Genomic DNA, 21,813 nt, shown 5'->3' with positions numbered 1-21,813 from the left:
ATTTAACCTACTTTTTATACCCGTGAACAGTTTTCACATTTTATTCATTACCTTTCTATACTGTGTTGTTAATGTTTTTCTTGCTTTACACTAGTGTTTCTCAACTCCAGTCCTCATGGACCCCCAACAGGTCATGTTTGCAGGATTTCCATTATTTTGCACAGGTGATTTGATCAGTTTCACTGCCTTAGTAATTACCACAGCTGTTTCATCTGAGGGAAATCCTGAAAACATGACCTGTTGGGGGTCCATGAGGACTGGAGTTGAGAAACACTGCTTTACACTCACCAGCCAATATATTAGGTACATCTGTTCAATTGCTTGGTAACACAAATTGCTAATCAGCCAATCATATGGCAGCAACTCAATGCATTTAGGCATCTAGACGTGGTAAAGTCGACTTGCTGCAGTTCAAACCAAGCATCAGAATGGGGAAGAAAGAGGATTTAAGTGACTTTGTACGTGGCATGGTTGTTGGTGCTAGATGAGTTGGTCTGAGTATTTAAAAAACTGCTGATCTACTGGGATTTTCACACACAACAATCTCTAGGGTTTATATAGAATGGTCCAAAAAAGAGAAAATATGCAGTGAGCGGCAGTTGTGTGGACAAAAATGCTTTGTTGACGTTAGAGGTCAGAGGAGAATGGACAGACTGGTTTGAGATGATAAAAAGGCAACAGTAATTCATGTCAATATGGACCAAAATCTCTGAGGAATGTTTCCAACACCTTGTAGAATCTATACTATGAAGAATTAAGGCAGTTCTGAAGGTAAAAGGGGGTCCAACCCGACACTAGCAAGGTGTACCTAATAAAGTGGCCGGTGAGTATATAATGTTAGTGTAAAGATTAGGAGTGAGTCGGTTTTGGGTGATGCATTATTGTACCCTGCTGTGATCCTTGTCTGTGAGGAGGCCCACAGACACAATGTTTGTAGAAAGAACATCATTAAACACATCAATGTTTTAACTGAAGCAGACTTTCACCCTCCCCATCTATTTTCTCTCATCCCCCTCTGACTTCCCTCCTCTCTCATAATCGGATATTTTCAATTTTTTTTACAATACCTTTTTTTGGGAAACTCATCCCCTCACTTCCTAGTTTCTCACCTAGGCAAGTATGATGTATTAATTGCCCGCAGACTCCTATGATAACCACGATACACATCAGTGGAGGCCGCCGATACTCTACTGCATATACACCACATCACTGGGTGGGCCAGCTGACTCTTCCTAGTTTTTGCGGCTGCTGCACATGCACATCATTATGGGGCCAGCTGCAAGGATGCAGAAGAGACAGGCAACTCCACAGTGACATAAAAAGAAGATAACTGTGTAGAGCAGTGGATCCCTACAGAACATCGCTGGATCGCTGGTCGTATGTTTTTTGCGCAGAACACAGTTATAGATGTAAGAGGGTAAAAAAACTGGAAAAAGCACAGAGTGGAATAATGTGAAGAAATGTCAAGGTTCAGCAAGGACCGGCCAAGATTGGATCCATCTATGGTCAGGCTATCCTGACAATCAACTTGGGTACAATGAGCCTGTTGGATTTTTAGCATAGGATTACTGCTGGTGACTATAGCCGCTATAGCCCTCCCCACTGGCAGAATACAATAGTGCTGCAGGAGACATTCTCCCATCAACGCTGATTCTCACTCCTCGCGGGATTGCTGCCTGTGTCTCCTGTTGAGCCAGGAAAAAGGGAGAGCAGTGCTGAAGCCAGGACAGGGCTGGATTGAGAGAGGAGTCAGGTAAAAGTTTAGGGATGGCAGTGGGGGAGTTTTTCTACCTTAATGCAAAAAATGCATTAAAGTGATTGTACGAAATTATTACATTTTGACTCGTCAGTCCAGAGCTCCTGCTGACATTTTTCTTCACCCCACTTCTTATGTTTTTGTGTATAGTTGTTCCTTAGCTTTCTTTCCATGTCCTAAGCACGAAAACATAGGACTTGGGGTTCAGAAAAAAGGTAGCAGGTGCTCTGGACTGATTAGTGAAAATTTTAATTATATGACTGTAGAATGAGGCAGTTTGTTCGCCAAAAAGCTGGAAAGCGGTTCAATAATGGGTGTCTGCAGGCAACATTTAAGCATAGCGGAGATTCCTTGCAAGTTTGGTGCTGCATTTCTTCAAATGGAGTTGGAGATTTGGTCAGGATCAGTGGTGTCCTCAATACTGAGAAATATAGGAAAATAATTATTCATCATGACATACCATCAGAGAGGCATGTGATTGGCTCCAATTTTGCAGCAGGACAATGACCCCACACATACAGCCAATGTCATAAACAATTATCTTCAGTGTAAAGAAAACAAGGAGTCCTGGAAGTGATGGTGACCCCCACAGAGTCCTGATCTCAGTGTCATTACATCTGTCTGTGATTACATGAAGAGACAGAAGGATTTGAGGCAGCCTGCATCCACAGAAGATCTCCAGGATGTTTGGAACAACCTACCTGCTTAGGTACTTCAAAAACTGTATGCAAATGTACCTAGAAGAATTGATGTTGTTTTGAAGGCAAAGGGTGGTCACACCAAATATACAGTCATGGCCGAAATTGTTGGCACCCTTGATATTTTTCCTGAAAATCAAGTATTTCACACAAAAAAGGTATTGCATTAACACATGTTTTGCTATACACATGTTTATTCCCTTTGTATGTATTGGAACAAATATAAAACAGAGGCAGAAAAGCAAATATGACATAATGTCACACAAAACCCCAAAAATGGGCTGGACAAAAGTATTGGCACCCTTAACTTAATATTTGGTTGCACACCCTTTGGAAAACATAACTGAAATCAGTCGCTTCCTATAACCATCAATAAGCTTCTGACACCTCTCACCCGGAATTTTGGACCACTCTTCCTTTGCAAACAGCTCCAGGTCTCTCTTATTGGAAGGACACCTTTTCCCAACAGCAATTTTAAGATCTCTCCACAGGTGTTCAATGGGATTTAGATCTGGGCTCATTGCTGGCCACTTCAGAACTCTCCAGCGCTTCTTTGCCATCCATTTCTGAGTGCTTTTTGACGTATGTTTGGGGTCATTGTCCTGCTGGAAGACCCAGGATCTTGGACGCAAACCCAGCTTTCTGACACTGGGCCCTACAGTGCGACCCAAAATCCTTTGGTAATCCTCAGATTTCATGATGCCTTGCACACAGTCAAGGCACCCAGTGCCAGAGGCAGCAAAACAACCCCAAAACATCATTGAACCTCCACCATATTTTACCGTAGGTACTGTGTTTTGTTCTTTGTAGGCCTCATTCCGTTTTCGGTAAACAGTAGAATGATGTGCTTTACCGAAAAGCTCTATCTTGGTCTCATCTGTCCACAAGACGTTTTCCCAGAAGGCTTTTGGCTTACTCAAGTACATTTTGGCAAACTGTAGTCTTGCTTTTTTATGTCTCTGTGTCAGCAGTGGGGTCCTCCTGGGTCTCCTGCCATAGCGTTTCATTTCATTTAAATGTCGACGGATAGTTCGCGCTGACACTGATGCTCCCTGAGCCTGCAGGACAGCTTGAATGTCTTTGGAACATGTTTGGGGCTGCTTATCCACCATCCGGACTATTCTGCGTTGCAATCTTTCATCAATTTTCCTCATCCGTCCACGACCAGGGAGATTAGCTACAGTGCCATGGGTTGCAAACTTCTTGATAATGTTGCGCACTGTGGACAAAGGCAAATCTAGTTCTCTGGAGATGGACTTGTAACCTTGAGATTGTTGATATTTTGCCACAATTTTGGTTCTCAGGTCCTCAGACAGTTCTCGTCTCCTCTTTCTGTTGTCCATGCTTAGTGTGGCACAGACAGACACACAATGCAAAGGTTAAGTGAACGTCTCTCCTTTTTATCTGCTTTCAGGTGTGATTTCTATATTGCCCACACCTGTTACTTGCCCCAGGTGAGTTTACAGGAGCATCACATGCTTGTAACATTCTTATTTATCCGCAGTTGTGAAAGGGTGCCAATACTTTTGTCCAGCCCATTTTTGGAGGTTTGTGTGACATTATGTCGAATTTGCTTTCTTTCCTCCCTTTTTTTGTTTTGTCCCAATACACACAAAGGGAATAAACATGTGTATAGCAAAACATGTGTTAATGCAATACGTTTCGTGAGAAATACATGATTTCCTGGAGAAATATCAAGGGTGCCAACAATTTCGGCCATGACTGTATATCTGACTTGGATTTCAATCCTTTTCATTTAGGTTCCATTTTGGTAATTGATAGAAATAAAAGATTCTATTTCTGAAAGCATTCTTAATTTGCAGCATTTTTTTCACACCTGCCTAAAACATTTGCACAGTACTGTCTATATATTTACTAATATATTTGGGTCAGCCCCAAACCCCCTCTTCTGGAGTCCCCCGCTCTAGGCTATTTCCTTCTCGGTGCTCCCCTACAGGAAGCCGCTTCCTATTTTGGTGCACCTGCAGGCTCACTCCCGAGCCAGGCTGTGTGTGTCTATTGACACCAACAAGCGCAATTTGGTTCTGGAGTCCCCTGCTCTAGACTCTTTCCTTCTCTGTGCTCCCCTATAGGAAGCTACTTCCTATCTTGGTGCACCTGCAGGCTCACTCCCGAGCCAGGCTGTGTGTGTCTATTAACACCAACAAGCGCAACTTGGTCCCGCCTCCGGTCCCGCCTTACAGCATTTGATTGGCAGCAGAAGCCAATGGCTCCTACTGCTGTCTCTAAGCCTGTGAGAGGGGAGAGAGAGAATCACTGCTGCTGCAGAAAGGCACAGTGCTGGATTTGGGCGGGAGGAGCTGAGGGTTAACAACTATTGGAAGGTTTTTTACCTTAATTTAAGTAATGCATTAAGGTAAAAATACCTTCTGGCTTTACAACCACTTTAAAGTATAACTAAAGGCAAAACTTTTTTTTTTTAGTTTTGAATAAAGTGATGATGAATTAGAACACCTTTCAGTTTTTATTGCTGTCTGTGTCCCCATTAGAGAGATTATTATTATACAGGATTTATATAGCGCCAACAGTTTGCGCAGCGCTTTACAATATAAGGGAGACAGTACAATTACAATACATTTCAGTACAGAAGGAATAGGAGGGCCCTGCACGTGCAGCTTACAATCTAAAAGAAGGGGGAGGTGATACAAAAGGTGATAGCTGCGGAGGATGATATGGTGGAGGTGATTCAAGTATAGTTCTTAGGTGGAGGTGGGGTAGGCTTTCCTGAATAAGTGAGTTTTCAAAGATCGCCTAAAGGCAGACAGGGTGGGGGCTGACCGGACATTCTGTGGTAGGGAGTTCCAGAGGATGGGGGAGGCTCTGGAGAAGTCCTGGAGGTGAGCGTGGGAGAAAGTGATGAGGGAGCTAGAGAAGAAGATATCATGGCAGGTGCGGAGTAGGTGATTTTGGTGATATCTGCAGATGAGGTTTACGATGTAGCTAGGGGCAGTGTTGTGGATGGCTTTGTAAGCTGTGGTTAGTATTTTGAATTTTATACGTTGGGTTAGTGGAAGCCAGTGGAGGGATTGGCAGAAAGGGGCAGCAGTCGCTGATCAGTTGGTAAGGTGTATGACTCTAGCAGCAGCATTCATAATAGACTGAAGGGGGGATAGCCTGTGTAACGGTAGACCAGTGAGGAGGGAGTTGCAATAATCGAGGTGGGATATAACCAAGGCATGGATAAGTTGTTTTGTGGTGTCATTGGTCAGAAAGCGGCAGGATTTAGCCAGTGATTGGATGTGGGGCACAAAGGAGAGGTCAGAGTCTAGGATTATGCCTAGCACCCTGGCATGAGGGGAAGGACCAATGGTTGTGCTGTCGATCTTAATGGTAAAGTCGTGAGTGGGGGATCAGGGAGGAGGAAATATTACAAGCTCGGTTTTGGAAAGATTGAGTTTAAGTTAGTGGTGTGACATCCATGCTGATATGTCGCTTAGTAGATTTGTGATACATGAGGATATTAAGGGGGTGAGCTGGGGAGTGGAGAGATAGATCTGGGTGTCATCAGCATAGAGGTGGTATTGGAAGCCATGGGAGGTTATCAGTTGGCCCAGGGAGGAGGTGCAGATAGAGAAAAGGACAGAACCTTGGGGTACCCCAACAGAAAGAGGAAGAGTAGTGGAGGAGGAGGACTTGTATGTGACACTGAAAGTGCGCTGAGAAAGATAAGAGAAGAACCAGGAGAGAGCAGAGTCACGGAGGCTAATGGAGTGCAGTTTACTGAGGAGGAGCGGGTAGTCGACTGTGTCAAAGGCAGTGGAAAGGTCAAGGAGTATGAGTATGGAGTAGTGGCCATTGGTTTTAGCAGTTAGTAGGTCGTTAGTGAGCTTTAGTAGGGTAGTTTCTGTGGAATGTTGTGGGCGGAAACCAGACTGTCGGGGATCAAGTAGGTTGTTGTCGGTGAGGTAGCAGTTTATACGGTTGTGAACAAGGCGCTCGAGAAGCTTGGAGGCAAACAGAAGCAGGGAGATGGGTCTTAAGTTATTCAAACAGATGGGGTCCAGCGAGGGTTTTTTGAGAATGGGGATAACCAGTGCATGTTTAAGCAGGGAGGGAAAGGTGCCCATGGAGAGTAAGAGGTTGAAGATGTGGGTTAGAGAGTTAGGATAGAGTGGGAAGGAGACTGCAACAGTTGTGAGGGGACAGGATCCAGGGGACAGATGGTGAAGTGGGCCTTAGAAAAGAGTTCGGTAACTTCCTCAGTGGTAACAGGGTCGAAGGAGGAGAGAGATTCACCATTTCTATCTGTCCTGTTTACCATTATCATTGAGAGTGAAAGTAAAAGAAAATCCCAAATTTTGGGATATCCCCAGAAAAGTAATAGAGGGGAAATCTTCCAATAGGGACACTAGTTCTGGCGACTTGGGGTTTCCTAAAGAATTTTCTTACTTTGAAGAGAATTCCTCTCAATTCCTGTTTGGCTATAAGACAGGAAGTGAAGGAAAACCTCTGCAATGGGACACAGATAAAAAAAATCTGACAGGGGTTATAACCCTCCCTTGCTTTATACAAAATGAAAAAAAAGGTTTTGCCTATTGTTCTACCTTAAGGTAAAAAAAATTTTTTACTTCAGAACCACTTCAACAGAAAATGATCATGTGCAACAATGTAACCCATCCATTCAATTAATTCTCAAAGACTGTTTGCCCTGGTATATCTACCTGGATGAGAAAGGGCCGATATAAGATCACTGACCAATCCCACCATATGTTGCTGTATTTAGGTGATGTTCACTTATGTCTTTAAGGGTCTATTGACACCAGGTGCAGTAGGACTGCATTGGGCAGCTATTCCAAAGCAGCCCCACCACAGTCTGACCGCAAGACAAGGCAAAATATCGTGTCTCCTACCTAGCCATAAAACGGTGGTGTGTGCTCAAAAGGGTACATATTAGTGTAGACTGCAAGTCGAGTTGGAAGCTGTGCTTGATATATGCAGAGTAATGCTGTCTAAAGGCTTTACACATGGGCCGAATATTGGCCAGTATTAGCTGGTTCAAGAGAAACTGCCTGACCTTCAGCCCGTGTGTACAGCAGCCTGTCCAACAGCCTGTAATGACCAACTTTTATTGAACAAGCATGCTGGAAAAAAAGGATCAGATCAATGTGGCAGCCAATGACTGCGAGTGCAGATTAGTGTGTTCTGCCAAGGGGGTAGTCCCCCTGTCAGAACACAATAGCTCAGTGGGGGAAATTGCCACACTAACATCGCTTAGTACAGAGACCTATGTCCAACCTTATGGGTTGTATGAAAAAAAAAAACCTCCCCATGTATACCTACCATTAGACTTGGTTGATAGACAGCTCTTCTGGCTATATGTATCCCCCTTGCACCCTAACCCCAGTGCTTGGCCAGTACCTACGGCCTAAAGACGTGTCTAATAACCATACTTGTGTGAAACATCATTATTTTGCATAGATCAAACACGCTCCCAACTCGGTTTGCAGTCCATACTAATACGACATAAGAAATGTGAGTAATGTACCTGATTTGCTTTTATGGAAACAGATGATTGCCTTCTCTTCTGGTATTACATCCTGCAATCCCAAATCCTGTTCAAACTAAACTAATTACAATTGCTTTCTTCTTTGCTCAGTGAATTGAAATGTATTGCTGTATTGTTCCCGAGCTTTGTAGCATGAGTACACTCTTAGATTTTTTCATTCAGTCAGCGTGCTGAATAATAAAGAAAAAAAACAGATTCATCTGTCCACACAAATGAGGTGGATGGAGGAATCCTCCTTGTCAGGATGTTGTATTCTGACAGCAAGACCCATGTGACAAGGGACCCATCACTGACAGAATACACTGATCGGAGGCTGCAGCTGCTGATCGAGAAAAGTTTTCCAACATGTCCCTTTGAAAGAAAGATCTTAAACAATCAACTTCTTCCAAGTGGGAATTGCTACACACTGGTCAAAATTTGTCCAGTCCCTGCTGAACCAGAGGAATGTCGATCAGTTTATGGCCAATTTTACTTTTGTTGTCCTCAAAACACAAAAGGCAGATGTTGAATGCTGTGTTGTTTGTACTGCTACACCTGTGTATCTGCTCAATCGTTCCTTCCTATGTTATCTTACTAAAAGGAGAAAGTACACTCACTGGAAACAACAAGCAAGTTACATTACAGGTTATGTCACAACTCATCATCCCTCATTCAGTTCATTTCTGGCACTTCACCAAACGTAGCATTATATAAACTGTTATTACTTCTCATGTACAGAACAAACAGTAAAATTTGTTGGTTTATGACCAATAATTACTAGCATTTGGTCTGGATAGAACTTGTGGTGCACAGATTTACTTTGATGGAATGCAAAATTAACATGGGATCATTAAGTTTCTGGACTTTGAGACACAGACCCAAGTCCTTTCTGTATTCATAAGTTGAAGATTGCTAGTAGTGAACTAATACAATCCACATTTTTACATGAGAGAGCAAAGGACTGACACTTCACACTGTTAACAGATTTAAAGTGTTACTAAACCCACAACAGTAAAATCAGTCTGTATATGCAGTAAATCATGCTTGTTATACTCATTGTGGAACCTAAGGGGTTAATCCTCTGTATTGTATAAAAAGGCTGTTTGATCCTGACTTCTCTGCCTCTCCTCTTGTTTAAATGTCCACCTGATATAGACTTAATCTGTAGTCACATGCACATGCTCAGTTTGGTGTGTATTGCTAGAGAGGTTTTTTTTTTTTTCTTGGTAGGGTGCATGTGATCAGCACAGGTGCAATCAGCACTGTCCAGATGGAGGGTCAGAGGTTTCACATCCTCCTAGACCAGACAGAAAACTCCTCCAACAAGCTTTAACCAGTGCTCTGCTCTAGTCACAAGACTGCTATATACTGCTGATGAGAAAAGGTATTTAGCAGTTTATATTTACTAAAATAATTGTATTTCCATGTTGTGTGTACTGTAGGAGATCAGATATAGTGAATGCAGGGTCCGGGGTTTAGTATCACTTTAACATTTGATCATTTTAAATGATTTTAGTGCTCAGTCTATGTCATACGTGATTATCTTGAAAGAGATTAGTCTTTCCTCTTTCCAAACTGGGCTGAAGACTTTCACAAATACCAATGTTCACTAGCCATTTCTTACATATCTAAGATTAATAGTACATAATAATTGCAAAAACACTGCACTTTTAAAAGAATTTTAAGTATAGTATAAAGCCACAGTCTGCTTGAAGTATACGTAAGGCTAGGTTCACATTACTGCCATGCGACTTTGATGTCATTTACAGTGTGACTGCATATTTTATGGGGCCAAGTTGCACCAAAGTAGTGCAGGAACCTTTTCCAGATTCACGCCGTGCTGAATTGCATTGATTAGAACAGGCACCATTGAAAACAATGAGATTTCCCTTGTCTTGTGATTCTGTGCAATTCAAGTCGCAAAAGAAGTCATGCTAGTATGAACCGTGACTAAACCCCAAACCAACAATGTAATATGTTGCAGCTTACTACTCCATGTTATGGAAGCTTCCATTTTTTTCTTTATTTTCACCCTGTGATCCTGCAAATAACACACTTCCTGTCCCTGGGTGGGTATGTCATGCCTCCACTGTGTCTATGGAGGGAGCATTGGCTGTCACCCTAGGCTGACCTCCTGACATGGACTACAAGGGGAAGATTACAGAAGATAGGAGGGAAAATATACTGTACTTCTATGCAGCTCACCGGACGTAACAAACATTTCTGGCAAGATCAACATATTTTCTGCATTTTCTGGAAAAAATTCTTAGCTTGAAAGAAAAGGAAAAAGAATGCAGCCACTGCATCTAAGGGCTATAACCTGCAATATATTGCATTTTTGTACTCGAGTTTGATTATCCTTCAACCCTATCGCTAGTCTTAAAGCTGCCCCTTAAATTTTAGTCCTCTAAGGATGCTCTGAAAAAAATTGAATCAGCATGAACAGCATGCTGGCTTCTGGAAAGGCCTGCTAAAGATTCCACAACTGCTAAAAACAATAACAATGTACAAAGTGTATTAAATGATCCAATGGCAATCAATCAGCTTTAGGCCTTTTTTTCTATACAATTTTGTATACTGACACTTCACTGCACTAGCTCAATAAATACAATTTTTAGCAATCTCCAAATATTTGATATATATATATATATATTCATATATATTTTTATTGAATAAAAGTTTAACCCATAATTTGATGCTACCTGCTTATTAATGCTGCACTACCTAATTAAATGCATTAATTTACTCACCTCAGAATTTTTTTTTTCCATATCAGATATTTATTGAATAAAAGTATAACCCATCATTTCATCATTTGATGCTATGTGCTTATTAGTATGGCATGTTTAAAAGGTGTTATGTTTGAGCTGCCATGTAAACGATACAGGAGCAATGTGACAGTATAGTTGAATTCCTTATAAATCATACCACAGATTGTTCTATACAAATTATATATGTAAAGAAAATGTCAAATTAACCCCATGGTAATAAATAGAACTCAAGTGGAACGTGCAGGTAATCCCAAAATAACTAAATGTGATATGTAATTGCTGAACAGCCCTACCTACCGTAGTCATAAACATCAACACAAACCAGCAGATTGTGCAACAGACAAGTGCAAACAGCTAGAATGTAGAAAACTAAAAAACACTTCTCAGTAATTGGAAATGCAAGGCTTGTGACAAATTCTCAGGATTTACAAACAATGACCGAAGTCTCCAATGAAACCCAGACACTATTGAGACTAACGTCAAAGGTGTATTGTTTCCTGCTTGGCTCAAGCCTGATCTCACATAATGCAAGTTTGGAAGTTCAAACAGGTTAATCCTAAATCAATAATGATGACATGCAGGAAATCTGTCTCACAGAAGTGAAAAATGTCTGAAGGAACATTGGCATATGTTATTTGAATTGTAACCAAAAGCAAGTGTGAAGGAGTAGAGATGTAAAATACAGGTATGCAGGCTAGACATCTGCATACCCAAAACACTGTTTACTGAAAACACGCAAGTGTCTATTTTTCTGTTCCAAGTTGACCACCTTTTAGAACACTGCAATTAATTATACAGACCACCTTTGTAGAACATTGTAATCTATATCCTCTGGACCATCGGTGTAGAACACTGTGATATGAACTGTGCTGTCCACCTTTGTTATATAAGCCCCTCAGACCTCCTTTTTAGAACACTGTGATATAAGGCCTACAGATCACCATTTTAGAACACTGCGAAAAAGCCCCACGGATCCCCTATGTAGAACACTGTGATATACTGTAAACCCTACAGACCACATTTGTAGAACACTATGAAAAAGTCCTACAGACCACCTTTGTAGACACTGTGATAAAAGTCCTACAGACCACCTTTGTAGAACACTGTGATATAAACCCTACAGACCACCTTTGTAGGACACTGTGATATAAACCCTACAGACCACCTTTGTAGGACACTGTGATAAAAGTCATACAGACCACCTTTCTAGGACACTGTGATAAAAGTTCTACAGACCACCTTTGTAGAACACTGTGATATGAACCCTACAGACCACCTTTGTAGAACACTATGAAAACGTCATACAGACCACCTTTGTAGGACACTGTGATAAAAGTCCTACAGACCACCTTTGTAGAACACTGTGATAACAGTCCTACAGGCCACCTTTGTAGATCACTGTGATATAAACCCTACAGACCACCTTTGTAGAACACTATGAAAAAGTCCTACAGACCACCTTTGTAGGACACTGTGATAACAGTTCTACAGACCACCTTTGTAGATCACTGTGATATAAACCCTACAGACCACCTTTGTAGAACACTATGAAAAAGTCATACAGACCACCTTTGTAGAACACTGTGATAAAAGTCCTACAGACCACCTTTGTAGAACACTGTGATATAAATCCTACAGACCACCTTTGTAGAACACTATGAAAAAGTCCTACAGACCACCTTTGTAGAACACTATGAAAAAGTCATACAGACCACCTTTGTAGAACACAATGATAAAGTCATACAGACCACCTTTGTAGAACACAATGATAAAGTCATACAGACCACCTTTGTAGAACACAATGATAAAGTCATACAGACCACCTTTGTAGAACACTGTGATAAACGCCCAACAGACCACATTTGTACAACTCTGTGATATGAGCTCTACAGCACTCCTTTGTAGAACACTGATATCAGCCCAAAAGACCCCCTTTGTAAAACACTGTAATATTAGCCCTACAGACCTCCTTTATAGTAAAGTATGAAATAGGTCATACAGACCACCTTTGTAGAACCCTGTGATATAAAGTCTACAGGCCACATTTGCAGAACACAAAACACAAAGAAAGATTATTCCTGCTCCACAGTAGTGCACCCAGTGTAGCAGGGGGCTCAACCGAGAAGTAGACCTGGATGGGTGAGCAGATGAGCAGTATGTCCTGGATACTAAAGGAATTTTTCCAGAAACAAAATTGCAACCTGGCAAATGATATTTGTCCAGCCAATACATGACTTGAAACACAAACGGTTTCCAGTTCAAATCTCACCAGGGCATTATATGATTTTATATGTTCTCTCCCTGTTTGTATAGCAAAAGAGATTTACATATAACCAAAACATGTACTTGAGGGGCTGCAAGGACTCCACCCATTAATTAATAATTGACTTTACGTCCTGTTCTTTGTAATATACTGTAAGTACAATAGAGTTGCTATTCTCTATATGATATTGTCACATAAACTGCAGTGGTATACATGTTATGGTATGCTCATTGCATGCTTTAAGCCCTGGACTTTTAGGACTCAGGGGCAATGAGGCTCCCAAGACCAGAGATGGCATCAGAAGAGGCAATAGAAAGCAATGCCCACTAGAATGCAAAGTATATTGCATACTGCATTGGCTGCTGTTCCATAGTAAGGATGTCCACACATTAAAGACTCAATGCCATCCCCCTGTGGTCTGTATATAGTCTGTTCTGCCTACAGCACAGCAGCAATTGTAGAGGCTTTATGGTGATGGCAACCCTGTACAGCAGCCTTTTTCAATCAGGGTTCCTATATAGGTTGCTAGGGGTTCCTTGAGCAATTGGCAAGTTCTGCTATTCAGGTAAGTTCCCACTGACACCGATGATCTTTTTAGCCATCTGTAAGAAGAGGATTATTCACACTGACCCTAAATATAGAGAGCATTCCTATCTTTCACCATCACACTAATGTACAGTGAGCTGTACATACAGTACTTTTTTCAGGGATACCCTGACACCATAGCAGGATTCCTAAAAAAAAAACCGTTTAGAAAGGCTGCTGTACAGAGTAGGCACCTAGGGGTAGACTACTACCATTTGTCTAACCGTGGCCTAATGTGTAAATGTTTTCACCATAAACATAAATACCATATGGCATAAAAGATATTATATAAATATGTGTAAAGTGCTATCCCAACATCACATTCAATATAAAAAGTCTTAAATAGGATAACATGTTAGTCCAAATATTTATATGAATGAGGGCTCTATAAAGGAGTGCCACTTTGGTCCAGAAAGATCTTCTCCACCACTTGTGAGTAATGTATAAATGTCCCACTCACCAGAAGGTGTTGACCCCCATAATGGATGGTCAAATATTGCTTAGATGATCAAATGGCATTTAGATTCCCTTCTGTAAGCTCTCCTATGGTGGGTCTCCAGGCTCACCTTCTTTCAATAGTGGCTCTCAGAAGAACTCAAAGTAAAAATGGATATCCATAAAATATGCTCTAAATGTAGTATTTATTGAGAACCATGGTTCACAAAATAAATGTAAACACACTCACATTGTATGGTGCCTGTACCCCAGTACCAGTCTGTACAGCCGATAAAAAGACAACACGTGTCTCTGGTGTCTATTCAGAAGTGGGTCTGATTTTGCACTCTCCAGCTTTAGTATATATAAACCCCAATGGTGTTTATTTACTAAAGCTGGAGAGTGCAAATTCAGGCTCCCTTCTGCATAGAAACCAATCAGCTTCCAGGTTTTATTGTCAAAATTTAATTGAATAAGCTGAGGTTAGGAGCTGATTGATTTCTATTCAGAAATGAGTCTGATTTTGCACTCTCCAACTTTAGTAATGCAGGAAGAGTATGCCTAAGGTCACAGTTGTCCACCTGCATTTTTCAAGCGTTGTTTTGTACTTTTTGAATACATTTCTCATTTGTCTTTGTACGTGTTTTCATGTGTTTTTATGTCTCATGACTTTGTTTTAGGCAATGACAACCAATAATTCCCATCTGAGTCAAACCCTGTTCTTTTGGTAAAAAAAAGTATTGAAACACATCTGAAACAGATGTATGTGTGTTTTTGATGCAATTTTGTTAAAATCTATGGGGCCAAGACCACACAAAGTTCTACCAAAAAGGGATATGCAGCATTTTCAAAAACGGACAAGAAAAAATTGCAGATGAACAGTTCCCGTAGGAAAAGTTGGGATTCTCCTTGTCGTGTGATGTTGTAAGACATATGGAAAATCGCATGGATGTGAACAGGGGCTAAAAGTGTAATAGAGTGCATCAATGCCATGGTGTCTGGGTGTGATTATTATTAAACAGGATTTATATAGCGGTAGCAGTTTGCATTGCACTTTCTAAGCCTGGGTTCACACTGATGCGGCGTGGAATTTGCAGCGTTTTCTGTGTGAGTTCCGCACCACATCACAATCGCACCCTGTTCATGTGAACTGCTGCGGGTATGTATGTTAAGTTAACAACACCCCAAAATCAGTCTGCAAAACGTGGTACGATGTGAAGAATCTCATCGCGTGGGTGTGAGTACCCATGCAATCCAATTGTAGTGCGGACCAAAAAAAAGGGTCCCGCTCCTTTTTGGTGCAGATGCAGTGTGATCTGAGCCATACATAATGTATGTCTCCAATCACACCGCATACAATTCGCATGTGATTTGCACAGGAATGCGGTGCAGTTCCTGTACAAATCACATAGGATATACCGCACCGCATATGTGTGATCCCAGGCTTAATGTGATATACTGAGAGAGATAAACACACACAATAAAATACACCTGGATTTCCTGTTCTCCACATTTACTCTATTTTATGACTATGATCACACAATATACAGACTTTTAAACGCACTTTCAAAGCAAGAGCATGCAGTAATAAAGAAGCAGTTCATTGAAGACAGCATAGAGGGAAAGGATCCAGAGTCAGATCCATAGTTGGCAGAGTACAGCCTCTTACCTGAGTCTTGGGTCAGCTCTGAAGATCAGGTGAGTGGAGGAGAAGGGGAATCCTGGCTCAGTGGGTAAGGGGACTCCTCAGGAGGAATAGGGAGACATATGCAGGCTGGAGCTGTACGTGCTCCGGGGATGCTCCCTGTCCGGCAGGGAGTTGTGTACAGAGCTGGTAGAGAAGAGCACAGCTCAGAGTCCGGCTACACTGCGCCTTCTTCCTGGACAATGTACATCCCCAGTGGATGGAGAAGGGAAGCCCTGCTGGCCAAGAAGGGAAGTGCACTCCTCCTGTCCCCTACACCTGCTACGTAGTCTTCCACCTCACTCCTCCTCCTTCTCCTTCTGCTGGATGTGGATTACATGCTCAGGACACAGGTACACAGCTGGCACTGCACTTTCTGCCATCGTCTAACAGAAGCATGCACTTCTTTACCTGCAGCATAGGGACAAGTACATAGATAACAAAGACAAGCACTGCAAGGGAGATATGCAAAGTACATGAGTTGCTTCCACTTGTTGTATTGGACTATGTCAGAAAGATCAGAGTTTAACCACCTGAAGACCAGGCTTGACACTTTCTTTTTTGTTTGTTTTGTTTTGTTTATTTTTTGCTAGAAAATAACTTGGAACCCCAAAACATTATATATATTTTTTACGCAGTGGCCCTTGAGAATACAATGGTGGGCGTTGCAATATTTGTCATGCAGTATTTGTGTAGTGGTTTTTCTAAAGCAGTTTTTTTGCAAAAAATACACTTTGATGAATTTTAACCACTTGCCTACCTGGCACTATTTCCCCCTTCCTGCGCAGGCCAGTTTTCAGCTTTCAGCACTGTTGCACTTTGAATGACAATTGCGCGGTCATGCAGTACTGCACCCAAACAAAATTTTTATAATTTTTTTTTAGACTGATAGAGCTTTCTTTTGGTGGTATGTAATCACCTCTGGGTTTTTTATTCTTTGCTAAACAAACTTAAAAACCTGAACATTTAAAAAAAAAAAAATTTGTCTTAGTTTCTGTTATAACATTTTGTAAATAAGTAATTTTTCATCTTCACTGATGTGCTCTAATGAGGCTGCAGTGATGGGCACTGATAGACTGCACTGATGGGAACTGATAGCCAGCACTAATGAGGAGGCACTGGTAGGTGGCACTGATGGGTATTGACAGGCATCACTGATGGGCACTGAAAGGCAGCACTGATATATGGCACTGATAGGCGGCACTGATTGGAACTGTTAGGCTGCACTGATGGGCACTTATAGGCAGCATTGACTGGCACTGATAGGCGACACTGACTGGCACTGATAGGTGGTATTGATTGGCAGCACTGGCAGGTGTCACTGACTGTTACTGATAGGCAGCACTGACTGGCACTCATAGTTGGCACTGAAAGACAGCTCTGATGGGCACTGATATGTGGCATTGATGGGCACTGGTAGGCACTGATATGTGGCTTTGATGGGTACTGGTATGTGGCATTGATGGGCACTGACAGGTGGCACTGATGGGGCTACACTGATCATCAGGGCACTGATCTTCAATGCCCTGATGATCAGTGTAGATGTCCCCTCTGTGGAATTCTGCTTGCTGGCTCTCCTGTCTTCACGAGCTGTCAGCGTGAGGAGAGGACTGCTGATAACAGGCATTTCCTTGTTTACATGCAATCAGCTGTGATTGGACACAGCTGATCACATGATAGATCCTGTGTCATCGGCTCTTTACTGTGATCGGTGATCCACTGTGTCCCAGGGACACAGCACACCACCGTTCACCGTGCCGCACGCCCCCGGGGACGCGCATGTGCTGTTAGAGTGGGAGGATGTCATGTGATGTCCTCCCAGAACAAGAGAGCTGCCGCCTGCCCACCATTTCCTTATATGGCAGGCAGGAGGCGGTTAATGCACAAAAACACAATATAATACCCAATTTTTGTTGTAAAATATAAAAGATGAGTTATGCTAAGTAAATAGATACCTAACATGTTACACTTTAAAACTGCGCACACTCAAGGAATGGTGACAAACTACGGTACTTAAAAATCTCCATAGGAAACACTTTAAAGGCCTTTACAAGTTGCCAGTTTAGAATTACACAGGAGGTCGGGTGCTAGAATTATTGTTCTCACTATAACATTCACGATATTCCCATGTGTACTGCTAACACCATTTATATATTTCTACTAACATTTATAGGTAAAGTTGATCCAGGGAATATCCGATTGCCTCTTGGGTGGTCAGGAAGGAATTTTTTCCCTGCAGGAGCAAATTGGATCATGCTTTGCTGGGTTTTTTTTGCCTTCCTCTGGATCAACTGTGGGTATAGGATTATAACTTTTTTTTTTTCCTATGGTTGAACTGGATGGACTTTTGTCTGTTTTCAGCCAGACTATGTAATTATGTAACTATATGCATGCATGACCTGCTTATGCATTCGCCTTTGTGCGCAAGCATGGGGCGCTTTAAAAATTATTGATTTTATTTTTAAAATTTTATTTGCATACTATCCCTTTTTTATCACTTTTATTGCTATCACAAGGAATGTAAACATCCCTTGTGATAGCAATGAGCAGTGACAGGTACTCTTTACTGAAACATATGGGGTTCATTAGGCCCCAGATCTCTCCCCTGCCTTTCGATCCGATGCTTTCACAAGCCATGAAATAGCTTGTAAAAAAAGACCCAAAACCAGAAGTGACAAAATATTCATCTCAGATTTCCTTTATCATAGAGATGATCGAGGAAGATCCAGTCCTTAAACACTTCCTGTCCGGCCCATGTATATAAACAGCCAGACAGAAGCAGTGCAGGGGCGGGTGGCCAATTATAAACGTCCACCCCGCTTCCCTGCTTGTGCGCGCTCCCTGGGAGCGCGCAGCTCCGTGATCCGGTGCACACTGTGTCCAGCAGAACACCAATTGTACGGGACCTTTTTTTCAAAATTTTTGGACATTTTCATTTATATAGCAAAAAAAAAAAAAAAAATCCCAGTGGTGAATAAATACCACCAAAATAAAGTTTTATCTGTCTCAAAAAAATGCAAAAAAATTCATGTGGGTACAGTGCTGCATGACCGCGCAATTGTCATTCAAAGTGTGATAGCACTGTAAGCTGAAAATTGGCCTGGGCAGGAAGGGGGTGAAAGTGATTAATCAGCATTATGGCTCTGCCAGCTTCAGTCCTGGGCTTCCCAGTGGGACGGGAGAGCCTGGAAAGGCACTGGAGAACAATAGGAGAGGGGACTCTGTCCCACCGCTTATAAAAGCAATCCAGTGGCTATTTAGCCATTAAAATTGCTTTTACAAAAAACAGCAGGCTGAAAAAAACTGGTGATGTATATGTATGTTCACCAGTGTTGAAGTGGGTTAAAGTGACACTGAACATGTATTATGGAGGAAATTTGGGAGTTGTGTGCTGTTCTGTTTTATGAAGACTGCAATGCAGTTTTATGAAGACTGCTTGTAATATACACAGCAGCACATCCTACAGCAAGAACAAAAAAAAGAAAACATATATTAGACCATTGACCTGGCAGGCCTACTCCTGAACCACACCGGGCCACATACCCTCAACTTGGAGGGGGGGGGAGGGTCTTGCCAGGGGTCCCCCAGCAAAGCACCTTATCCCCATGTTGATGTAGGTAAATTTGTTTTTCATCATTTTTTATTTATTTTTGCATTAAATGCACATGTCCCCATGCCACTAGTTCCCTGCACTTGCAATGTCCATGGCTCTGATACGGGGGATAGAAGGTGAACAGCTGAAGGCAGAGAAAGGGATTAGCTTGTAAACCTAAAGGGGCACTATCTGCATGTGGATGCCAGAAGGGTAAACTACTCAGAGACTTGAAAGGATTAGCAGCCATCCCCACCACTGTATGCTAAAGACTTCTTTGAGAGTTTAGCAGGTTTCATGCATCAATCCTTGTAGGCTGCTGGAGAACCAGGCTTAGTAGGTCCAGATGTGTCCACTGCAGGAGTAGGAGAAGGATGGGAAAGCCAAACTTTCCTTAGGATTTGTATGCTAAAGCAGGAATTCTGACCTTTAGTGATATCCTTGATGATAGTGTCTACAGTAGGTCTGAAGGGACAGTGTCCTCAAAGACCAGGGAAGTCAGACGCTCCTTGGATACAGCATCTGCCTTTCAGCACCTTAACCAGAGCACTCTGTGAATCTGTATAGACAACAGACTCATAATGGACACATGCTTAGATGCTTCTATCAAGCCTTCACAGTTGAAAAGCTTTAATAAGAAGGGGCCCAAGGCAGTGATAGAGTGATCATTTTTGAAGGATTTAACCCATTCTTCAACAGTTTGAAAGATTAAGGTCACAGCCTAAGCAGGGCAAAGGGCAGAGCTGCCAGTGAAAACTGGGTGTTGAGGAGGGATTCTAGCTGTTGGTCAGTAAAATCCTCTACTGGCCTAGTGGTTCCGTTAGGTGGGTCACAGGCAGAGCACTGCGAGTATAGACCACTGTTTAACAAACTCAGAAACCAATAACTCTGCACACTCCCAACTATAACACTAACTCCTAACCCAAGAAGAAAAGAAAAACCTTTCACCCTTTAAAGTAAATATAATCTGTAAACTCTTCTTTGTGATAATTCAATCTAGCCCAATCTAGACGTTAGGATTGGGCTAGATTGAATTATCACAAAGAAGAGTTTACAGATTATGGTTAACAAACTCTTTACTAAAGGGTAACAGATCCAGCAAACACTCAGGTGCAGTCCAGGACTCTTTAAGATGCTCCCACTTCACATAGAGGAAAACCTCAAATAGTAGGTGAAAAGTGGAAAGTTCTGGGAAGCTGTAGGGGCTGTGAGAGACCCAAGGTTTGTGAGAGCAGGTTTATTCTCCAGGTGCAGAGTAGAACGCACAGCACCAATAAGAACCAAAGTGGTTCCATGTATTTCTGAGGTAATGCCAGGACTGTGATTCTAGTGGACTGGTCTCTTTTAAGGCTACAGAGAATTAGGAAATTAGAATCAGTAAAGGCCTTTGGTGATTAGGCAGAGAGCTTGGTCTCATCCAGCAGAGCTAAAAAGGACTCCAATGAGGTAGACCTATAGGGAAAAAAGATTCCAGACATCTGTACCTTTAGAGTGCACTGAGTACATGTCCCATGGGGCACTGTGAGCTGGGGTCACCCTTCACAACGGACTGTCTCCTCTGTTTCTAGGTACATGTATGCTGCAATTGCTTTTCACTGATGCAACTAAGCTCAGAGTGCGTGGCATTGCCTCAAATACTCACAAATCCCAGATAGCTGGTGAGTGTCTGATGGCCAGAGGTGAACAACGCCACTGTAAACAGGCAGTAGGAAGAGAACTGAGATTGACATTAGATGTGGCTCTCTGCAAATGCACTAGCAGCAGTGGTGACAAGCTTCCTCTTTCAGCTTGTGGGACAACAATTAAGTGCTAGCAAACTGAGAATGATTGCTGCTGGGGTTGGACAACTTTTTACACATACAGCAGCTGCCACCATGTTTCAAAGGAAACTCGCTGTCAGCAGTCGCGGCGGCGCACGGGTCTGCGCATGCGCAGAACGCCGATGCGCTCTAAAGGTGTTAGGACCTAGGCAGCTGCGGCGGCGGTGGCCACGCACTCGTGATTGCGGACCTGGCACCCAAGACTGTGCAGGGCGCACTATTTAAACCAGCCCTGCACAGACTCAAGTTGCCGTATGGTCTTAGTATCCTGTTCCTGCTCGTTGTGTTCCTGCTGATTGATCTTGTTGCCGACCCTGTTTGATCCTGACCTTTGCTGATTATCTCCTGCTCTGACCCCTGGCTCGTTTGACTACTCTCCTGCATATCCCTGTTTATCTGACCTCCTGTTACTGAACCCCACGTGTGACCCGACTACTCTTTGTCTGCTGCTTTGTACCATGCTGTCCCCACTGTTACCGACCCGGCCTGTCTGACTACGCTACATTACCCTGCCATCCATCCATCCTGCATGGATCCGGTCACTGCTGCCCAGGCATATCCGCTTCTTCACATCAGGCTCTCTTCCAGTATATACCTCTGGCAGATCCCTCTACCACAGGTGGGTGTACTCAGGGGTCGCGACCTGGTCACTGTCTGCTCCAAGTCCATCCCCACCATCAGGGGCCCTGGTGAACAAGCAGAC

The 21,813-nt window shown here is 42.6% G+C and overlaps 1 protein-coding gene across 1 annotated transcript in view; it reads right to left on the bottom strand.

Moving 5' to 3' along the window:
* The window catches only part of CRACDL (CRACD like), a 129,100-nt gene extending 113,185 nt beyond the window's left edge, over positions 1-15,915 (bottom strand). The window contains exon 1 of the mRNA XM_089693451.1: positions 15,684-15,915. The gene's annotated coding sequence lies outside the window, so the exon portion shown is untranslated. The remainder of the gene's footprint in view (positions 1-15,683) is intronic.
* Positions 15,916-21,813: the final 5,898 nt, after the last annotated feature.

This window comes from Staurois parvus, unplaced genomic scaffold (genome assembly GCF_062004578.1).
Source record: "Staurois parvus isolate SC_StPar_1 unplaced genomic scaffold, SC_StPar_1.0 ptg000634l, whole genome shotgun sequence".
NCBI classification, from domain to species: domain Eukaryota; kingdom Metazoa; phylum Chordata; class Amphibia; order Anura; family Ranidae; genus Staurois; species Staurois parvus.
The sequence above is the reverse complement of the archived record's forward strand: the minus strand, read 5'-3'. Positions and strand labels throughout refer to the sequence as shown.